This window comes from Zootoca vivipara, chromosome 5 (assembly GCF_963506605.1).
Source record: "Zootoca vivipara chromosome 5, rZooViv1.1, whole genome shotgun sequence".
Taxonomy (NCBI): Eukaryota; Metazoa; Chordata; class Lepidosauria; order Squamata; family Lacertidae; genus Zootoca; species Zootoca vivipara.
Window position 1 is genome coordinate 85,727,394 of NC_083280.1, and position 21,648 is coordinate 85,749,041.

Consider the following 21,648-nt stretch of genomic DNA (forward strand, 5'->3'; position numbering starts at 1 on the left):
GTGTCAGCCGCCCTGAGCCCGGTTTTGACTGGGGAGGGCGGGGTATAAATAAAAATTTATTATTATTATTATTATTATTATTATTATTATTATTATTATTATATTTCCCCATCCTTCAGATCTCTCAGGCAGTAATCCTATACACACTCACTTGTAAGTCTTGTTGAAGTCATTGAGATTTATTTCTGAGTAGACATACACAAGTTAGTGCACTGGAACAAGAAGCATAATTTCCATAAGGGATTGACTCATTGGTGAGTCTTTCCAGTTCCCTTCAGCAGTTTTCCAAGAAGTTGTAAAATCTTTTTACATTGATTATTAAATAAAAAAATATTTAAAGTGGCTTCTGGCAGAGATCTGTTGATCTTTTGTAAAGTGTTTGGCATGCATTTGGTACTATATAAATCATAATTATGTATGGGATTTTTGAGAAACACTTCAGTGGAATAGGGACTCAAAAAGAACCAAGTTACTGAATAATTTCTGAGGTAGCATGCCAAATCTTTATTTGTGAAGATGTTGGAAGATAAAGGCTTTATCCTTGCACACTTAATATTTAAACTACTGTTTCAGGTTTGGTTTTGTAAATCTGTAATATACTTGTTTAAGGTAATTTCTGTTACTGAATTCGGTGAGCTGTCTATGTGTTCTGCCTTCATTCACAGCTCTTAATATCTTAAGTGGTCTAAAGCAGCTGTCTAAAGTAAATAAGTATAGTTGTAAAATATAATGTTTACATTTCTAGTGTTTTAAAAGTCAGTGCTCCCTTTGGTCATACCATCCAGGTATGGCTTGAGGGTGGTCAGTTGTCTTGAATGGGCCTACTTTTTAGAAATTTTACTAGAGAAGAGTATATGAGGAGCATGTGCTCTAAATGTAATCCCAGCCTCTATAATTCCTCCAACATCAGTCAGCTTTTTGGGGTCACCTCTGCTTTATAAAATCAAGCAGGGAAAATTAATCAAGAATGCTGCTTGTCCCCTTTGCTCTTTATCCTTTTAATGGAGCCCCAAAACACATAATGGCTTCTCAGTAAAGTGTATGATGATTGCAGGATCTGGGTTGATTCATGTGGAGAGAAGAGGTCCTTGCTGTTAATTTCTGTACATGTCCCCCTGGATTCTGTTTGTTCATCCTCCAAAATATTAATTGTATTATGTATGGTGTTGATATAGGCAACTACAGTATTTAGAACATAGAACACAGTGTCCCTGAGAAGGGGCTTCTTGAAACACAGCAGGCTTTAAAAAGAACTAATACTTTTTCAGAGCATCATTGCTGGAGCACAGTAAAATCAATTTTTAAAAGCTGGGGGGGGAATACAAAGGTCTTTATCTGCTGCTGAAAACATGAGAGCTGGCACCACATGAGCCTCACTAGGGAGAGTGATCCAGAGATGGAATTCCATAGCCCCAAAGGCCCCTTTCTCAGTCTCTCCCCATTCATTCTTAGAAGATGGTAGCATCTGGATAAGTGCTCTGACAATTATCTCGGTGCACGGGCCGGTATAGGAGAAGGTCTCCTTCAGGGACCTGTGCCCCAAACCATACACCATTTACTTCAGAAATGGACTGGCAACCTACAGGACACTGCACTCCACTGTGTTGTTAAGATAGTGCTCTGGCAGAGCACTCGTAATTATAGAAAGCCAGCATTGCTTCCCTATTCCAAACTTCACTCAGGAGAAAATTGACTTGCAACATTTTTGCCATCTAAGTTCCACTGTGCTTAGGTCATGTGACCAGAATGAAAAGGGTTAGGAACAGGTGTACAGTAAGTCTCTCTTTGCCTAGTCCTATGCCTACCTCACTTCTGGAACAGCCTTTGGGCGGGGGGGAATTGGGTTGGCATAAGTTCTGTCCACTGAGTCCTTCCCCAGCTGCCCAGAGGCGGTTGGAGGATGGATGGCGGCTAACAGATTGAGGTTGAATCCTGACAAGACAGAAGTACTGTTTGTGGGGGACAGAAGGCGGGCAGGTGTGGAGGACTCCCTGGTACTGAATGGGGTAACTGTGCCCCTGAAGGACCAGGTGCGCAGCCTGGGAGTCATTTTGGACTCACAGCTGTCCATGGAGGCACAGGTCAATTCTTTGTCCAGGACGGCTGTCTCGCCAGAGTGGTGCATGTTCTAGTTATCTCTCACTTGGACTACTGTAATGCGCTCTACGTGGGGCTACCTTTGAAGGTGACCTGGAAACTACAACTAATCCAGAATGCGGCAGCTAGTCTGGTGACGGAGTGGCCGCCGAGACCACATAACACCGGTCTTGAAAGATCTACATTGGCTCCCAGTACGTTTCCGAGCTCAATTCAAAGTGTTGGTGCTGACCTTTAAAGCCCTAAATGGCCTCGTTCATCTCCACCCCCATCGTTCTGCCCGGACACTGAGGTCCAGCACTGAGGGGCTTCTGGCGGTTCCCTTGTTGCGAGAAGCCAAGTTGCAGGGAACCAGGCAGAGCACTTTCTCGGTAGTGGTGCCTGCCCCGTGGAATGCCCTCCCATCAGATGTCAAAGAGAAAAACAGCTACCAGATTTTTAGAATATATCTGAAGGCAGCCCTGTTTAGGGAGGCTTTTGATGTTTAATAGATCGTTGTATTTTATTTTTCTGTTGGAAGCCGCCCAGAGTGGCTGGGGAAACCCAGCCAGATGGGCAGGGTATAAATAAATTATTATTATTATTATTATTAACCTTGAATCTCTATGAAAGAATCTCTATGAAAGAATCTCTATGAAAGAATCTCTATCTAGGCTCTAATTTTCCTGCTCTGTAACTATCTAATCCAAGTTGTCCTTTCTTCCCTCTTTTAGCTGAAAGGAGTGACTTTGTTCTTATTACAAATCGGCTTACGAGTTTTGTTCTGGCTGCTAACCAAAGGGGTTGTTGGAAGGTGAGTGCTCAAAGTCCATATGTTTGAAATATATTTACATTCCATTGAGTTGCAGAATGTTAGACCTGCCAATATCAGTTACTTCAGAGTGCAGATTAGATTTTGCCCACTGGAATATGAACTATCGGCTCATAGAATGTTAAGTGTGATCTGTCAAAGCACTGCAATATTTTTAGTCATTTTCCAGAAGCATGGAGAAGAGAGGATCTGAAAGGTACGGGCTTTTCAGCTTGTATCATGGAGAAGTGTTCAGGGCGTGAAGTTGCCTTATCCTGAAAATGTATAAAAACTGCAACATTGCAGTGTTAATATGATTGCTGCTAGAGTGGCATATGCCATGTGTTTAACACATACTACTAAGCACTTGGATACAGAGCATTAACAGTTGGGGCAATTGACCATTCCAATGTCATGGTGTGACAGTAATGTGCTTTTGCAAATTGAAGAGATCTAGTTGTGAGATTGCAAACTGAGAGTGCCAATCCCTCCTTTTATGTTACCGTCGTATGGAATTGGCTTTTGAGCAGTGATTTCCATAAAAGCCTATTTGAACTGTAAGAACTGGGATGAAAACTGAAGGGGAATATGGGGCATAACAGATCACAAGCAAACATGGAGGAAAACTTTTTAAAGTGTATTGGTGTATCTTAGCGCAACACATTTTGATCATAAATATCAAATCTCATTAGCTCAGTTCAGGTATCATGCCACACCATCATAGCTGCCAAGTTATCCCTTTTTTTCAGGGATTTTCCCTTATGCTGAATAGGCTTCCTCGCAAGAAAAGGGAAAACTTGGCAGCTATGCACACCATGGTTAAGGAAGCTTTACCACATGGCTGAGTTTGATGTCAGAATTGACAAAGCACGAGTTGAGAAAACCAAAAGTGATAGTTTTGAGTTAGTTTGCATACCATAGTTTGTGTATGATGTCTGATAAGAGAAAACCCTAACAAGTGGGGTCTAGTCCAGTCCTCTGCAATGCATGAATCTTTCACACAACATGGGGCTCAGAATCACGACCCTTAGGTTAAGAGTCTCATGCTCTAAAGTTCTGTTTCTGTCTCTACAGCTGTGCTACATCATAGCCTTGAAGCCTCACAGAATGTAGGAGCTCAAGTAATAGTTCAGAACTTAGTATATAATAGCTCAGCTGTAGGATCAATCTAGAGGATTGGAGTGATGCTCCAGGATTGCCCCCTCTGCTCAACAACTATTGAGTGGAGACAGTGATTTCTAAGCTCCTTTTTACACTTCGGTACGTACTGCTGTGAATGAAACTTAGTGTGACATGGTGGCATATAGGTACTGCAGTGCGAAAGGAACATTAGAAATCAGGACAGAAATGCTGCCATTATAATCAGTAAAACTTATGCATTAAATACCATGCCTGGATGAAGCCTAGCTGGAAGGGTGGGGGGATTTGGCACCAGAAAATAATAGAAACCACCATTTCCTCCTTTTGTAGCAAGAATAAACAGGTCAGTTTGATATGGCTATCTTTTCTAGTTATCATATCATGGGACGTGTAGAACAGTAACTGAAGAACAAATATCTTGCAGTGTTTTATCGCATGAAATCATAACCTACCCGTGAGGCTCCAAATAGGATGTGATACGCTTTATCAGTCTTGTGACAATCATACCCCAAAATTGTTTTGCAGGGGTTACTTGTATTATGTATGATGCTGGTATGTTAGGGTTGTTCTATGTATCCTGCTTTTAACTTCTAAATCTAACTAAAGCCATATGGCCAACACTATCCATGTAAATCTGTGTACATGACATAAAATGGCAGTGGTTGTTTCCCCCCCCCCATTAACATTGAAAAGTACAGTGGTACCTCAGGTTACAAACACTTCGGGTTACAAACTCCGCTAACCCGGAAGTAGTACCTCGGGTTGCGAGCTTTGCCCCAGGATGAGAATGGAAATTGCTTGCTGGTGGCACAGCAGCAGGGGGAGGCCCCATTAGCGAAAGCACGTCTCAGGTTAAGAACGGTTTTGGGTTAAGAACGGGCCTCCAGAATGAATTAAGTTCGTAACCCGAGGTACCACTGTAATGGTTTGTTCTTAGGTGTGTTTGGAGGGAGCATACCGCAAGCCCAGGTTTGGATGTAATGCTAAGCTAAACTATGGCTTAGCTTCTGGCAGCATGGCAGAGAAGTGAAAAGGCTGAAATTTTAGCAGTGTGCTCCAGCACTCTGTGGAGTTCACCTTTGAACCATGACTTAAAGCAGCAGTGGGGGACCTCTTGGTTACATGCCTATTTAGACCCACCAGCCTCTCCTTTTCTCCTGCAAAGCTAAGCCACACCTAACTGCCCTACACCAAAATCATATAATGTTAGGTGTGGGGCAGGTAAGATTGGGGCTGGGCCTGTAAGGGTGTTTGTAGACACCTCCACTCTTGCTGGTGCCTGCAAAGCCCCTTTCAAAGTGCTGTGGAAAACAGTGGGCAAAAAAGCAGGGAAAACAGCTCCGCTCACCTTTCAAACTTTGCCCACAAGAGGTTGTGGGAGATAACAGTCTGGCTTGCCATGCCGTGTGAACGAGGCCAATATGAATTATCCAGTCATTCCCCAATCCATCCCCCCAATTTGCAACCATTTTGAAAAAAAGCTTATCCCATATTGGTGTTTCGATCCCTTATCATGCAACAAAATTCATTATATCAACATGCTAAATGTATACTTCCCTTATACAGATGCCCAGTTAGAGCACTTACTAAAACCCTTGGTTCTTCAGCACTCAACTCCTTTGGTGTTTCAAATGTCAAAGATTTTAAATGTAAAATAAATCTGCCAACTGGAGCAAACACAGTAGCTAGCTCCCTTTAAGACTCTCTGGAGTCTAGGAACTGTAGTTGATTTGGAAGGTGCAAAGTTATTGTGAACTATTATTTCTGTACATGTGTTTCTAGCAAAGTGGAGTAAGCCATCAGCAACTGAAAGTAGTACCATCTTTTTCTGGTATTCATTCTTCATTCATATTTGTTTGCTCCCTTTTTGGCATACTTATTGTTTTGCATCCTTATTCCTCTCAAAAAAATTTTTAATCAAATACGGGTGGAACACAAGACAAACCAGTGCTTCCTCCATTCCATTTCTCTGCTCCAAATTGCTTCCTCCAAGTTGCAGTTTTCATTGGAAGATGTAACTTTTGTTATGCATAACTGTGTGCAACATATAGCAAGTGCCTTCTAAATTAGGAGTTCTGCAAATAGAAAAATTGTGCAAGCTGGACAAACTTAGTACTGTATTGAATTAGCATACAGTTTTGACTTACAGATTTTGCTAAGGACATTGACTGTTGAAGGGAAGGAAGTTAGGAATATGTTGGCAATTTGGAAATTTGCTGTATGAGGGACAAAGACATGTGAACAAGTTATCACGGGGTGGCTACAGGGTATAGATATTGCAACTAGAAGAAAAATGTGTTTTGCATTTATCATGGATTTTGTTGCTAGAAACACAAATGCCTCAAACTGAGGGACATTAGCACACATTTCTTAGGTATACCCCCAAGAGAGTGAACTGCGACAAACATGTATCATACAGGTACCGTACGTTTATCATAAATATACCACACATTTCTGTTATGCTTATACTCTAGTCCAGTGTTTCCCAACCTTGTGTCTCCAGATGTTTTGGGACTACAACTCCCATCATCCCTAGCTAGCAAGACCAGTGGTCAGGAATGATGGGAATTGTAGTCCGAAAACAGCTGGAGGCACAAGGTTGGGAAACACTGCTGTAGTCTATAGCAAACCCAGATCTGTTGTTTTGTAATATGCAAAAGGCCTGAATTGTGAAATCAGATGGCTAAAAGTTCTGTCAGCTTTTATATATATTGATTACCACTATCCTAATTTCTAGTTTGATATATTTTTTCATTTTCTTTTGCTTTTGTGCCACATCAGCCTGAAAGCAGAGCAGATATGGCTTGTAACTCAATATCTTATGGTATCTACCCACACCTCCCACCAGTATTTGTCTTATTAATCTTGGAAACTAAAACTGGGCAGCACATCTAATACAACATCTCTCAAACCGTTTGACAAAGGAAAGAGAAAACAGTTACTTCTTCCACCCTGCACATAATCATGTGAACAGATTTACTTGTTTCATCTTGTGAGTTCCTTTGTGAGATATTCTAGAATTATAAAAACCATGCCTTGTTCTCTGTATTATTGTGGCCCTCAATCCAGCACATGCTTACTTGAGAATAAGTCTTGTCAAGTTCAGTGGGACATACTTCAGAGTAGACATGAGTAGGATTGATTTGTTAAGCTGTATGTAGTTCTGCACACCCTTAAAGGTAAAGGGACCCCTGACCATTAGGTCCAGTCGCGGACGACTCTGGGGTTGCGGCGCTCATCTCGCTTTACTGGCCAAGGGAGCCAGCATACAGCTTCCAGGGTCATGTGGCCATCATGTCTAAGCTGCTTCTAGCGAATCAGAGCAGCACACGGAAACGCCGTTTACCTTCCTGCTGGAGCGGTACCTATTTATCTACTTGCACTTTGACGTTCTTTCAAACTGCTAGGTTGGCAGGAGCAGGGACCGAGCAACGGGAGTTCACCCCATCGTGGGGATTCAAACCGCCGACCTTCTGATCGGCAAGCCCTAGGCTCTGTGGTTTAGACCGCACCCTTACTGGGACATAAATACCATTGAATATAGTGACACATAGTAAATATGAATATCCTATAGACCCTTTATTTTTTCTCTGCTGGCTTAACTATCATCAGCATTCAAAAATTCTTGCCAAGCAGTTTTAAAATACTCTCTCTGTGTATTTTCCTTTGGTTTTTATTTTATTTGCCTCTTTTAATTTCAAAACTTCAACACTTCTTTGCACCTGGGGGGGGATTCTTACATACTGTATAAGGATGTAGGAAACTTGTTGGGGTCATTTAACACAGCCATCTGATGTTGGTATTACAGGGATTTAGATATCTTATGATGTTAGCAGTCTTATGTAGTGTGAGTTAAAGGTTCTGGTTTTTAAGCTCCTCTGTTAATTACTTGTAAAGGTTATGTTGTCCCTATACAGTGGTACCTCGACTAACGAATAACCCTACTTACGACAAATTCTACTTACGAACGATACAAATTGGGGCCTGCTTACGAATTTTTTCGACATCCGAAGGCTGGATCGGGCCCCCGCCGCTGCCACTAGCAGCCTCCCGCTGCCTCGGGCACTTGGCCCACGGCCGAATCAGACCCTTCCGCCTCCGCTAGCAGCCTCCCACCACCTCAGGCCCTCGGCCCACGGCTGGATCGGGCCCCGCCTCCACCGCTAGCGGCCTCCTGCCGGCGCTCGGCCCACATCCGGATCGGGCCCCGCCTCCACCGCTAGCGGCCTCCCGCCGGCGCTCGGCCCACGGCCGGATCAGGCCCCACCTCCGCCCCTGTAGCGCTCGCTCGCCTGCCTGCCTGCCTGCCGATGGCTTCTCTTTCTCCTTCGCCTGCTCCAAGCGCTCACAGAGCTCGGAGCAGGCAAAGGAGAAAGAGAAGCCATCAGCAGGCAGGCAGGCAAGTAAGTGAGCGCTACAGGTAGGGGCCGGGCGGCTGAGGCCTCTGCCTCTCGCTCCTCCGTGGCCCCGCTCGCTGCAGAAGGCCGACCTCGCGGCGGCGGCAACGAGGGCCTGATCCAGCAGTGGCGGCGCGTGCGGGGCAACGAGGCCAGTGAGGGCCTGATCCGGCGGTGAGCGCAGGGCAACGAGGCCAGCGAGGTCCCGATCTGGCGGCGGCGGCAAGCCCAGGGCAGCGAGGGAGGTAAGGCTCCGGAACGAATTAATACGTTCCCAATGAATTCCTATGGGAAACATTGTTTCGATTTACGAATGTTTCTACATATGAATGTGCATTTGGAACGGATTAAATTCGTAAGTAGGGGTTCCACTGTACACAGGAGTGCCTGAGTGCTATGTTGAACAAGACACGGAAGCCTTTTGCTATTCGGACTTCTTCCTCTCCTTCGTTGTGAACAACGTGAAACTATGGGATGTTTCCGTGTCGCCTTGCCAGAACAAAGAGAGGAAAAATAGTCTCCCTTTTTGGGTTTGCATATAAGATCGCCATAAAGACTTGGATCATAAAATATTTTCCCTGCAACCTCCATGTTGCTTTTTAAGTGCCCTTTTTAAAAGAACATGTTCCCATCCCTGAAAAGATTTTTGTAACAAGTTAGTGATGCATATAACAAAAGACCCATGTGATCTACTCTCATCAGATGGAATGTGCAGAAGAGGCAGTATCCAGTGGAAGCTTAAATGGATGATTATGGTAACAGACTGCTTGCCTTGCGGGCAGTGTTCAAGTGACATGGCCGTTGCGCATTCTTCCATTTCATCTGAGTCCTGAGAGTGGAGGCTGAATAGTGAGGGTGGGATGGAATTATAAATCTCGTTCCCTGCAGTTTCATTATATATTAAATCCCTCTTTAAAAAAACAAGGTGGTGTTCGAAATGATAGAATAGAAATCCATCACAGTGTGCATTCAGTGCAGTGAATTGATTAGATATAAATTATTTGAAGGGAAGTCTGATTAATTTTTTGTGCTCAAGGTGTTTCTCTAGATCAGCGTGAACCAGTGCTTTTATTAGCATACTGTTTAGGCATCCAGCTTTTTTAGCTTCCCTTCCCTTCCCAGGCTCCCAAAATTTCAATTTTATGAGGTTTAATTTTAGCTGTTAACATGTTTTAGGTTGACCAGCATTTCATATCTGCATTACTGGTCCCAAGATGAGGGCAACACAAGGCCTATTCAGGCATGCTTAACTTGTATATTTGGCCCCTGGCCCCTGACCACCACATGTTAAGTGGGAAGGTTTGGAGGGAGAATGCAAGCAGCCAAATGTGCTTACTGTCCTTCAGACCTCCTTGGTCAATGTAGGAAGGTCAGGGATGGAGAAGAGAAGAAATGTAATGTTCCGTTCAAACCTGTAGAATACGAAAACAGTGTAGTAATGTGACTGCACAGTGTTTTTGAGTTTTAAATTGCTTAGACTTGCAAATATGGACTAGAACTGGCATCCCCAGACATCGGCCCTCCAGATGTTTTGGACTACAATTCCCATCTTCCCCAACCACTGGTCCTGTTAGCTAGGGATCATGGGAGTTGTAGGCCAAAACATCTGGAGGGCCGCAGTTTGGGGGTGCCTGGACTAGAATTACTCAGGCTATACAGAGCCATGGTGCAATACCTCTAGAATGAGTAAAACTGAATCGGAGTCCCAATATAAAGGAGTTTGGGCTACAGAAAGGAAACTTTTGAGATGCTGAGAGGGAAAGGACTCTGATAGAAGTTCTCAATATAGTATATTATCGGCTGGTGCAGCCTGAATTCATTGTGTTTTTAATTCCTCTGTATGGTTATTGTGCATTAATCTTATTCCTTTTGAAACTCAGTAGCTTTGTAGGGTTAGGATGTTAATTTGGGCACAATCTGCGTGAAATAAGGACTTTTGTAGTGGCTTTTCAAATTTTAATGTACAAGAGGAGGATGCCCAAGGGTCAGAATGTTATTATAAGCTAAATTGTATGTGGTTCTTCTTAATGTGGGTCAGGTGAAGTCTAGCTTTTCAGTATTTAGTGTCTGCTTTTCCTTCAGTTAAATTTTCTGGTTTTTGAGAGCACTTTGCTCATTGCATCAGATAATGTTGAGCCACGTTCAAGAGGAGATGGATGTGCAACCTGATTTTCAGGCAGAGGAACACCTGTACTGGTAGCTCTTTCATTGTAAGATGAATTTGGTTTATGCCTGTTGGCTGTCATGGCAAAATGAGTAACTTTGCTGAAAATGGACAAAATTTAGTTGAACCTAGCAAAGATATTACCCTGCTGTTAATGAAAGCTGAGTGTTATAATGAATTCTTTAATCCTTTTAATAGTAAAGGATATTGCATCCTTTCAGTGCCAGGTTCAACGTTTTTTATTTGCCAAAGCGTTTAAATTATTGTATTTTTAGCTGGCTGAATACTTTTATTCCTCTCAGTTTTATTCTGTTTTCATTTAAGGTTTTATCTCTAGAATCATAGAATTGCAGAGTTGGAAGGGACCACAAGGATCATCTAGTCCTGCAATGCAGGAATCGGTTGTGCAATGTGAGGCTCGAACTCATGACCCTGACTAAGACGCCCATAGTTTTATGCTCTACCAACTGAGCTATCCCAGATCATATGCTACTATAGTATTGTAGATGTCAAATTCTTGTGTATACTGCTCAAAGTTATGGCTTATGAAATAGATACATTTCTGTATGTCGATCATCAAGAGAGCATGAAGCAGTTGATAGCAGTTGCTCCTTCAATAGCAAATGGGACAGCTTGCTTTCCATTAGCAGTACTTAGAGCAGCAAATTACTTGGTTTTCTGCACCCCAAGAGGAAAGTGCTTTTGCCTGAATACCAGGAAATTCTGCCACCCGGAAGAAAGAGGTGGAAGCTGAAAGAGACCTTTTATTTTTCCTTCCTTGTAAGCTGAAGGCATGGGCTGGGGTTTGGAATGCTCCCATCCTTTTCTTAATGCCACTTTCCCCCAGACCAGCTCAACGTGCCTCTTTTTGCGTTCTTCCCATCTTCCTTCCATCTCCAGTTACCATGGAGAATGAAATGCCGGCTCCATTCAAGCAGTTTGCTGAATAGGTTTTGAGGTTGATGGATGGTGAGAATCTCTTATCCCTCCACCTCCCTCCTTTTCCAAACACCGCCCCTGCCTGGTTCTTGACATTTCACTTGCCAGAGAATGGTTGTCAGTGAGAGGGCTCTGAAAGGGAAGCTGGCAGTGTCCTGCTGAGATGCTCTTTCAGTTTCGTGGATGAGATCAGCGGCCGTGAGAAGGTCTTGGGGACTTAGCTGCAAAGCTTCATCTGCAAGCTGGCTAGCTGAAGCATGAATGCTCACTTGCCTATTTGCTCCTTCCACTGCCCATCCACATTTTCCAGAACACACAGAGAAAGCAATACCTTCCTGTATTTCTTGTGCTTCTGTTTCTGGAGAGGATACAACCTTGGACAGTTAAAGGAAAAGGTAAGGATTTCTTTATCCAAATGTCATAAGTATGTTTAATTTATTATGAATTAGCTCTGCTTTCTTACCCTACAGCACTGGTGAAGCTGTATTAGTGCATCTGTTGTTAAACAGCATATGGTATGTCTTAGTGCCAAGCCCTTTACATGATATTAATGATGTGGTGTTTGAACTTTAACTTGCTCTTTCTGCTGTGTGGCTTAGGGATGGAGCATATAGCAATCTTTCACCCCCAGCATGAATTTCTAATCGGTTTGTGTAGCTTTGTTATCACTTGTGATCGAATGGAAATTGATATAAAACTCAGTAGTGTGTGTTAACTTTGTGGTGGTTATGAGCATATCCATAGTCAAGAATTGAAACCATACTGTGTTTTTATTCCAGCTAAGATCTCAAGGGAAAATCTTTGGAGAGGTACGTAGTTGATTATCTACTTAGATCACGTTTGTTAGTATCTGCCTCTCCTCCTGTTCCATCCCAGACGCGAAGTGTGCAAGAATTTTTATTTCAAGTCAATATAAATTCATATTGTTCATGTACTAAGGAATGATAGGTGCTATTTCACCACCAGGGCTTTTTCATCAGTTCCTCGGAGTTTTGATTCTCACTGAGTTTGCAAGTTTTGTTTGATGTTTCATTGTTGGCTTCCTGCTAGGGGAAGCAAGAATGTTTTCTGTCATGCTTCCAGTGTTGTTAATTCAGTAATGCATCTACCTCTTGGGAATCGGAGGATTTTGTGTGTGTGTGTGTGTGTGTGATATCTGAACAAACAGAGCATATTTGGAGTTCCAGAGGGATTCTCCCCATATACCCAATGTGAATTATCCTCTGGAAAGGATTATGACTTCATTCTAGTCAGATATTGAACTGACTGAAAAATCTTCAGTCACCACCAGCTTCTCTGTATGTGCAGTCTTCATTTCCCATCTCGTTTTATTTTTTTGACTCTTTAACTTCCCTTGTTTCTGATATGGGAATATTTTAAAGCAAACATACTTTTGTATTTCTAAGCTTACATTTTTATTGCAATGTACAGATTCTGCTTTAATATCCCAATTTTGGCTCTGATTCTTTTTTTAATAGCTGGATGCTTCCTTCTGTTAAAGTCACCCAGATTTAAACATTTTCCATTACCTACTAATTTGCAAAAATAGCTCTCACTCTCTAGTTTAAAATTTAGTGCCATTGTAACAATATCCAGAATGTATTTGTCTATTGATACAAAAAACGAAGAGATTCATCCTTGTTTTTACTTTAAAATCTACCATTTAATCTCACAAATAATTCTTGTTCATGGAATGTATTAATGAAGTTGCGACCTGCATTCATAAACTGTTCTGCTTTCCCATTCCATATAGTTGCCCAAGTCAATATCCCTGTCTAATGTTGTGTGTTGACTGGCATTGCTTTTCACTTGGTAGACTTGAGTTGAAGAGCCTCCCGCTCCAGTAGTTAGTGTTTCCATGAATCAAAGCCTGCACAATCTCCATTATTGTGGGAAGTATAATTTACAGTCTTCCTAATTTACAGTCTGCTTTGCTCCTTGTATTGTACATACTTTTGCTGTAAATTAATTTGAAAAAGTGGTTAGTGGACACTGTGTGTGTATGTGTGTGTGTACACACACACACACACACACACACACACACTATTTGGAGCATTTCCAAGAATTTTGAACAGAAGACATATGCACATACACAATATTTCACACAGTTCTAAACTCTGCTCGGTTTTAAAAGAGATTTGCAATGCAGCCTGTGTCAAGAAACACAGGTCCAAAACTCCTTAGCTGTGAATGTGCAGAATTAGTTGTTTGAATGCAGGCTATAATCTTTGACTCACCTATGTAGGGTTTTTTTTTGGGGGGGGGGTGGGAAAAAAAGCTGAACAGTGATTCTTTTCACAGCAAGGAGTGTTTGGGGAAATAACCCCTTTCCCACATGTTCCAGCCCTTCTCTTGCATATTCCTCTATTACTGTTGTTATTTTCAGTCCTGCTTCTGCTAATGAAGAGCAAGTATGGAGGTGAGAAGACTCTTCCTTCTTCCCTACATAGCAACAATGGAAGCATTTAATTAAATATGAAGGCTTCCTATCTTCTAATAACACACATTTAATCAGGTGTAAGTAAACCACACATGTCCACAGCTGAAGTGCATTATTTGGTATAGAATTTTGGACCCTGAGTATCTCACTTTATAAATAAAGAAATATAATATCTGATCTTCAAATTTGGCATCCCTCTGAGAAATTAAACAGTAGGGGGAATTGAGTATCCTGGAGGGAGGGAGTGCATGGCTGGCTGAAAGCAGCCCTGAATAGGAAAGCTGCTAGCAGGAGAGGATATAATGCAATTTTTTCCTGCAGGTCCCACATATGTGCAGGTATAGGTACCTAAAAATTATGTTAGGGGAGCTTCTCTTATGGAAAGTAACATTCACAGTTGAATTTTCACATTCCCGCCTCATTTGTGATTGCCACAGCTGGTATAGCCCTGGGCTTTGCTTCCCTCTGCAAAAAGCCAATCCATGCTTTGACGTGGAAAATGCTTCAGAAATTCCAATCCGTGTGGTTTTAGTAATGGGCGGCTCCAAGCAATTGCCTCAAATATAGCCATAGGATACAATAGTCCTCAACAGATGTATGTACAGTACAATCATATACATGTCTCTTTAGAAGTAACTGCCACTGGGTTCATGAAAATGAGTATATGTGACTGCAGTCTAACCTCCCAAATTAAACTTAGTTTTATTTCTGTATTCAAAGCATTCTGGATTAAACCAGGGCAGGGAGATGGAACAGATTATTTTCAATGACTTTCCAATTATGTCATCCTAGGATTAGGATTGTGTATTGTTCCAGTTACTTAGTATTTACTGCCATAAATCAGTTCTTCCCTTCTGAGTCCTAAAAGAAAATTATTTAAAATACATCCATTCGTTTTTCTTCACCAGCAACTTTTGAATGGGTAAACACAGAATGGTTTCAATAGTTATGAACCCTAAAAACATTTATGTTTATTAACAAATTGTTCACCCATTTTTACCCATCTATAGAGTTTTCAAATGAGCTTCAAAATAAGAATCATTCGGATGGAAATTCTTCAGCTTTCAGATTTTCCTTTCCCCACCCATCTCTCTCCTACATTTCTGAATGCAGTTCGCCATCAGTTCACCAACTGTAGCCTGCCAGGTAACTGACAGTCTCCCAGTTGTTGGCAGGCAGCAGCAGGTGGTTTACTGAGCCTGTGCCATTCAAGACTGGTCAACTGCATTCAGTTTGGTTGTTGTTCAGACTGGCTGGGGGGACTGCCGTTGGCAAAATAGAGGTCAGGTTGACTTGATTTCCCATAAGGAACATATGCTGTTAGAGTTGAAGTGATCATATCAGCAAGAAGAAAACCACACAGGGTTGTATTCAGTGTACTGCTAAGGAGAATGTTCTGTAAGCACTAGGATTTCTCATTGTGCAACAGGACTGCCCCCCCTCCCCCAGATACCTCAAAATCTGTTATGGGTTCTTCCCGCAACCATCCGGAACAGTTTTGGGTACAGTGCTGGGGGGGGAGAGAAGGTCCCCTGTTGCACTAGCAGTAATGATTCCACTCATGCAATTATTTAGTTTAATACCAACCACAAAGTTTTCCATAAGACTATCATAATGAGAAGAGCTACCAGATGGAAATATTAAGGGTTTGGACTACCAAATCCTGGGCATTTCAAGCATGCAGCTGCTGTCTTAGTGGAACAGATCTCACACCTTCAAATCAATACTGTAAACTGTACCAAACTCAGGAAGGGACATTCTCTCTCCTTCCACCACACTGTTTTTGTACCATTTTAGCTGTTGCATTATTTCTGTAAGCGTGAACTTTCAGAGTACTTGGCAGTGTCAAAGCTTTGCAAGTGTTTCACACATGTTCTTGACATGAAAATAGGATCTGGATACTACTACTTCTAAAATATGAAGACCATACACTTTTATTTATTTCTCTTTTTTGCAAAAGTGTGGTGGTGTGGGCATGGAGGATGAGTGATCTTGCTTGGGATTCAAACTCCGAAGGGTGCACCAAAGGCAGAAAGTTTGCTGTTAGCATACCTAGATACTGTACTGTATAGTCTAGATAGGAAAATCTATATCTTGAAAGTTACAGATCTCTGCAGCATCCTTTTTAATAGCTACTACTCTGCATATACAGTAGTTTTAGATGTATATTCAGAAGGTCTGGTGCTTATATGTCAAAAGAACTTTACTTTGCGGGCAGACTTTTATTATTTCCCCATATATCTTTGAAACTACATGCTTTGCATTTTAAGACTAAAATTTAGTATCTTCCAATCACACACTTGTTGAACCCTTTTTTATATTTTTAAAGTTTTTAAATAAAACACTTGATTAGTTGGCTGTAAAGTACTTTAATGTGACAATTGTATACTAGAAGAGTGTCTAATTCAGCTTAAGATACTAGCCATGCAACCTGTATTTTTTTCAGCACAACAATTCATTTAATACCTTTAACTCTACCGAATGTTTTCATATCTGAAGAAGTGTGCATGCACAGGAAAGCTCATACCTATGACAAACTTAGTTGGTCTCTAAGGTGCTACTGGAAGGTTTTTAAACATTTTCATTGTTGTTAATCATAAGCTGTTCATTCTTGCATCTCAAAAGTCATTTATGGGAATCTATCTTTTGTTCTCTGGAAACATTGGACTGAATTACATGGATATAATTAAAACACAAGATGGAGAATATGAGAACTGAAAATAAAGCTAGATTTCTGAAGCTGTTTCTGAATTTGAATAAGTGTCCATGTTTGGCTTGTTTTCCTGTTGTACTAAGTGTTCTGCACATGTTTAAGAGCTGCTTTAGCTGAGTTTAGCAGCATGGCAGTGCCTCAGAAGCAGAGGTGCCAGCAGGATTTTCTAGACCCAGTTCATTGTGTATGAATTGGGCCCTCTAACCCATTCACAAAAGAGGACATACATGTGCATATTCATTGTGTCCAATGCAGATTTGTCTTCCCTTTTGAGGGTAAGTGGATGGTTGACAGACAGAATGTCTCCTGTAATTTTATTCCCATTCTGAAAAAAGGCATATAACACCTGGATTCAATCTGGGGTTGAAAAGAAAGAAAAATATAGAACACACTTAGGAAAGTTTCCTTTCTGCAGATCCATCTTCATCTCCTAATTAAAAATAGTTGCCCATGCACTTCGTATTAAAATCTAATTTATATCACTTCCACTCTAACTTATTTGCAAATAAGGTAATTCCTTAAATTCAAGGGGTGATATCCAGAGTAGACTAACCTTTTTGGACCTGGGGCCATATTTGGAAATCTATGAAACTGTCGTGGTTACCACAAAGTACCATTTCACAGAAGAAAAACTCATGATGCTCAGAGACTCTCCAAAACAGTGTGCAAAACATCTACAACCTTTTCTAAAGTACAGGGGGTAAGGAGGCAACACCTCGCCCAAAATAAGCAAAACACCCCCAACAAATAACATTTCAAATGAACAAAGAACACAACCCTAAACACAAGCAATCAGTTTAGAAGTCTATTTTGGCATTAAGCAGTATATAACTTAATAAATCATCATAATCATGGTGGCTACTACCACCAAACAAAAAGGCAAGTGATGCATTCTAGAGGGAAGGAAGGAAGAATGCTGTGTGCCCAGTGTCACCCATGGCAGAAAAAAGCTTTTAAAAATGTTTATATATATATATATATATATATATATATATATATATATATATATATATATGAGAGAGATGCAGGGTCCTTTGTTGGCATCAAGGGGGTTATCTGAGGGCACAGCCCAGAATATGACTTTATTTGTGTATTGTGTTCTCAGTTATATAAACTTCTTACTTCCCTCAACATTCATTTTAAATGAGGAAGAGCTAACATTGTCTTCAAATAAATGATGCTTGGACACATTTTATTTCCTTATTTGTTTTTAGTCCTCCCTTCACTTTGTGGGCCCCAAGGGAGGTTACATACAGCTCAATACAATTAAATCATGTAAGATATTTCACCTCCAGTGGCTTGTGCAGAAGGAGAATGGGGTTCCCTGTTTAGGGAAGTTTTTAATGTGTCATCTTTTAATGTATTTTAATCTCTGTTGGAAGCCGCCCAGAGTGGCTGGGGAAACCCAGCTGGATGGGCAGGGTACAATTATTATTATTATTATTATTATTATTATTATTATTATTATTATGGTGTTTTTGTTCTTGTTTTTATTATGGATTTTCTTCGTTTTTTATCTTGTATTTTTATACTGTGAATTGCATAAATAATAAATAAAAGGGTATATTGACCTAATGTCAAAAAGTATACAGTGACAAGGCCAGAGGCAACTTGGGAGAGGCATTCCACAGTCTGGGGGCCACCACCGAGAAGGCCCTCTCATGCACCACAAATTTCACAAGGCAGCAGAACTATGAGCAGGGCCTCTCCCTCAGATCTCAGCACCTTGGCAGGTCTTTATGGGAGAGGATGCTCCTTCAGATATTGGGACCCAAGTCATTTAGGGATTTATTTGTCAATTCAGGCACCTCGATCTGGGCTTGGAAGCACATTGGCAACCACTGCAAGTCTTTAAGAACTGGTCCAATATGTGTCAGGCCAATAGAATGCACTCACAATCCTCAGAGCCACTCCAGGAGGAAACCATGGCCCATGGTATCACAGCTGACAAGGCCAAGGAGAATCAATAGAGTAGCACTCCTCCATCCTTTCAGCAACGCACATCAAGCCAGGTGACTAGTGCCAATTTGGTGCTGTATCTGGGCCTAAATTTGGATTGAAGAGGGACCAGATAATTGCTTCTTCCAAGCATGTCTACAGTTGAACTGCTGCCATCTTTTCGAGAGCTTCTTGCCTAAGAAGAGAATATTAGCAGCTGGGCAATCCTTTAACATTTCCAGGTCCTCCCTATAATTTCAAATAATACTAGAACCTAGGTTTGTTAAGGCAGGAGTGGGGGTATCATACAATGTCAGGTGATTCTGAAGAAGCAGAACTCACATCTCTGTTAACCACTGGTGACATAAAAGCTATTTTTGAGAGCATATTTGAAGGACTGAATCAAAAGGCAAAGGAAAGGGGTAAAGGCTAGATGAAAGTTTTAAGGAAATGTTAGATCAGAGGCATAGATATACCATATAGCTGTGTCTTCTAGCCCTTGCATTGGACCGATCAGAGGCTGTTTTACGATATGTGAAAGTATAATTGTCTGACAGTTCTATTTCCGGTGTTTGTGTGTCAGTTTAGCTTAGTGCTTTGATTTGGCTTGGCCTATGTTACGAGGCCATAGCTTGCTGCCTTTTACTTTTGATGTTGCAAACTACAGTGCGTGTAATGATGTTGAACTTAATTTCACTGAATTTTAATTCTGTGTAATTCATTTGAAGTCAGAGAATGCTGTATCTCCTCTGCCTTGACGCTGCTCAGCCTGCCATTGCCTAGATTTGGAGCACTGCATCAAAACAAATAGGAAGTGTAACAAAATGCAGGATTAATCCCTTTAAAGTAAATACCTCGTTCTTCTAGGTCTGCGTTTGATGTCAATTTATCACAAAGCCTGGAAGCATCAGCCTAGTGTGGGAGGGAGTCATATTTGGGTGCCACATGAAATCTGCCTCTGTTTAATGCGATGCTGTTGGGAAGACTGTATTTCAGAGGCCAGCTGCAGGGTATTTAAAGTTTCTCACTGTGAAATCCTGTTCTCTAGTCTTGTTCCAAAAACTGGTGCTTGACTTATTCCTTCTAAAATCTGGTTGTTCTGTGCTGGCTTTTGATTTATAAATATATTTTATAGGCTTAGGGCATAAACAGGAAGAATGGAAGATGTTAAAGTAATGCAAATGGGAATTTTCTTGCCTTCCAACCAGTAATCTTCCACTATCCACGATTAGAAATGTGTGGGGTAGTGCTTTTGGATCACACCTCTGCTTCGTGATTGTCAAGTTTGTATATGAAATGCTCCGATACTTTGTAATTCTGATGGGAGGTGGGGTTTTTTTAAAAAATAATCTGTTAGAGAAATCTGTGCCTGAGATCCATATACTTGCTGTTCACAAAGTATTAACCCTTTCCATGAAGGGTTATTCTCGAGTACCTAGTACACGTTGGGCTTAATCACCCTTCAGCTTTTGAAAACAAACATACAAGTATCTATCAGTCATGCCTACCTGTGCATATGTGTTTATAATTTCATATAATTTCATATTATCCTCATCTGGTTAAGATCACAACCATCTCTATCCCTACTTTTTAGAAAGTGGGGGTAAAATGAATATTGCAGGATTTTGACTTCTGGTGAGAATTGTAGTAAAAAGTGGTTCTCATCAGCCCATGGAAAAGAATACAGTGGTACCTTGGTTTATGAACAGCCCTGATTACGAACTATTCCGTTTACGAACTCAGCAAAACAGGAAGTAGTGTCCTGGTTTGCAAACTTTACTTCAGTCTAAGAATGGAAGCCGAACAGTGGAAGGGCACTGGCGGCAGGAGGCCTAATTGGGGAAAGCGTGCCTCGGTTTAAGAACGGTTTCGGTTTAAGAATGGACCTCCGGAACGGATTAAGTTCGTAAACCGAGGTACCGCTGTGTTGTCCAGAGAGAATGGCTTGGATCCTAAGAGGTTAATTTAAGGAATTTCCAGCGTGGTGTAGTGGTTAAGAGCAGTGACTTGTAATCTGGTGAACCGGGTTCACTTCCCCGCTCCTCCACATGCAACTGATGGGTGACTTTGGGCTAGTCACACTTCTCTGAAGTCTCTCAGTCTCACTCACCTCACAGAGTGTTTGTTGTGGGAGAGGAAGGGAAAGGAGACTGTTAGCCGCTTTGAGATTCCTTAGGGTAGTGATAAAGCAGGATATCAAATCCAAACTCTTCTTCCTAGAAGAAAACCTTTCCATCCCATCCTTCCCCTGCAGCTACCTGCACTGAAAAGCCTCTCTGGAGTTTCAATATCTTAAAAATTGTAGAATGGAGCAAGGAGGAATTGCCCAAATTTAGGCAAGCATCTGCCCAGCTTGGGGCAATTCTCCAGCAGAATTAAATTCCTCTGTGATAAACGAGCCTTACTCCCAGCCAAGTGTGCTCACAGTTGCAGACTAACATATAAAGCTTCCTTATGGGGAGTTATGCCAAAGAAATCCAAGTGCTAGAAATGAGATTTGTTCTGGGCCTAACACATTTTAGGGGGAAATCCTTCTGAGGCTTGTTCATAGCTGCAGTTCTCAAGTGCAAAGGACACCAGTGACTCATAATATTGCACTGTGATTGGATTGTAGGGTGGCTGCCAGACCCAACCACAGTTTGTAAATACTTGTGTGTGAAACCTCAAAAGACATACAGATTAGAGCCACTAGAGACAAGTCCAGCTTATATTGTCTTTTGTTAACATAATGAATATGATTAATTTGAAGGCAAGTAGGTTAATAGAGGAGGTGAAAGTCTTCTTGGTAGCTTTTGTGTTAGGACAGTGGTTCCCAAACCTTTCTCCCTACAGAAAACTTGAAAATTGCTGTGGGTCTTGGCAGATCATTTAATAAGTTTTCTTCCTGGTGTAGAAACTGTAATATGCTGTGCTAGATGCTGCATTGTTTTGGTTGTATTTCTTATATTGCATTTTACTGTATCACTATTTGAATTCAGATTATAATACATACCCCAAACCACCTGAATGGAGCTTCTGGACCATTGCTGG

At 41.5% G+C, this 21,648-nt stretch overlaps 1 protein-coding gene across 10 annotated transcripts in view; it reads left to right on the top strand.

The window, feature by feature from the left end:
* Positions 1-21,648, top strand: part of NDST2 (N-deacetylase and N-sulfotransferase 2) — a 103,540-nt gene that overhangs the window by 20,335 nt on the left and 61,557 nt on the right. For 8 of the 10 annotated variants that reach the window (XM_035138178.2, XM_060275052.1, XM_060275049.1 and 5 more), the window contains one exon: positions 2,811-2,890. The exons of 1 other annotated variant lie outside the window; for it this stretch is intronic. The gene's annotated coding sequence lies outside the window, so the exon portion shown is untranslated. Of the gene's footprint in view, positions 1-105; positions 2,891-21,648 lie in introns of those variants that run through there. One more of the 10 variants, XM_060275050.1, reaches the window with a different exon arrangement.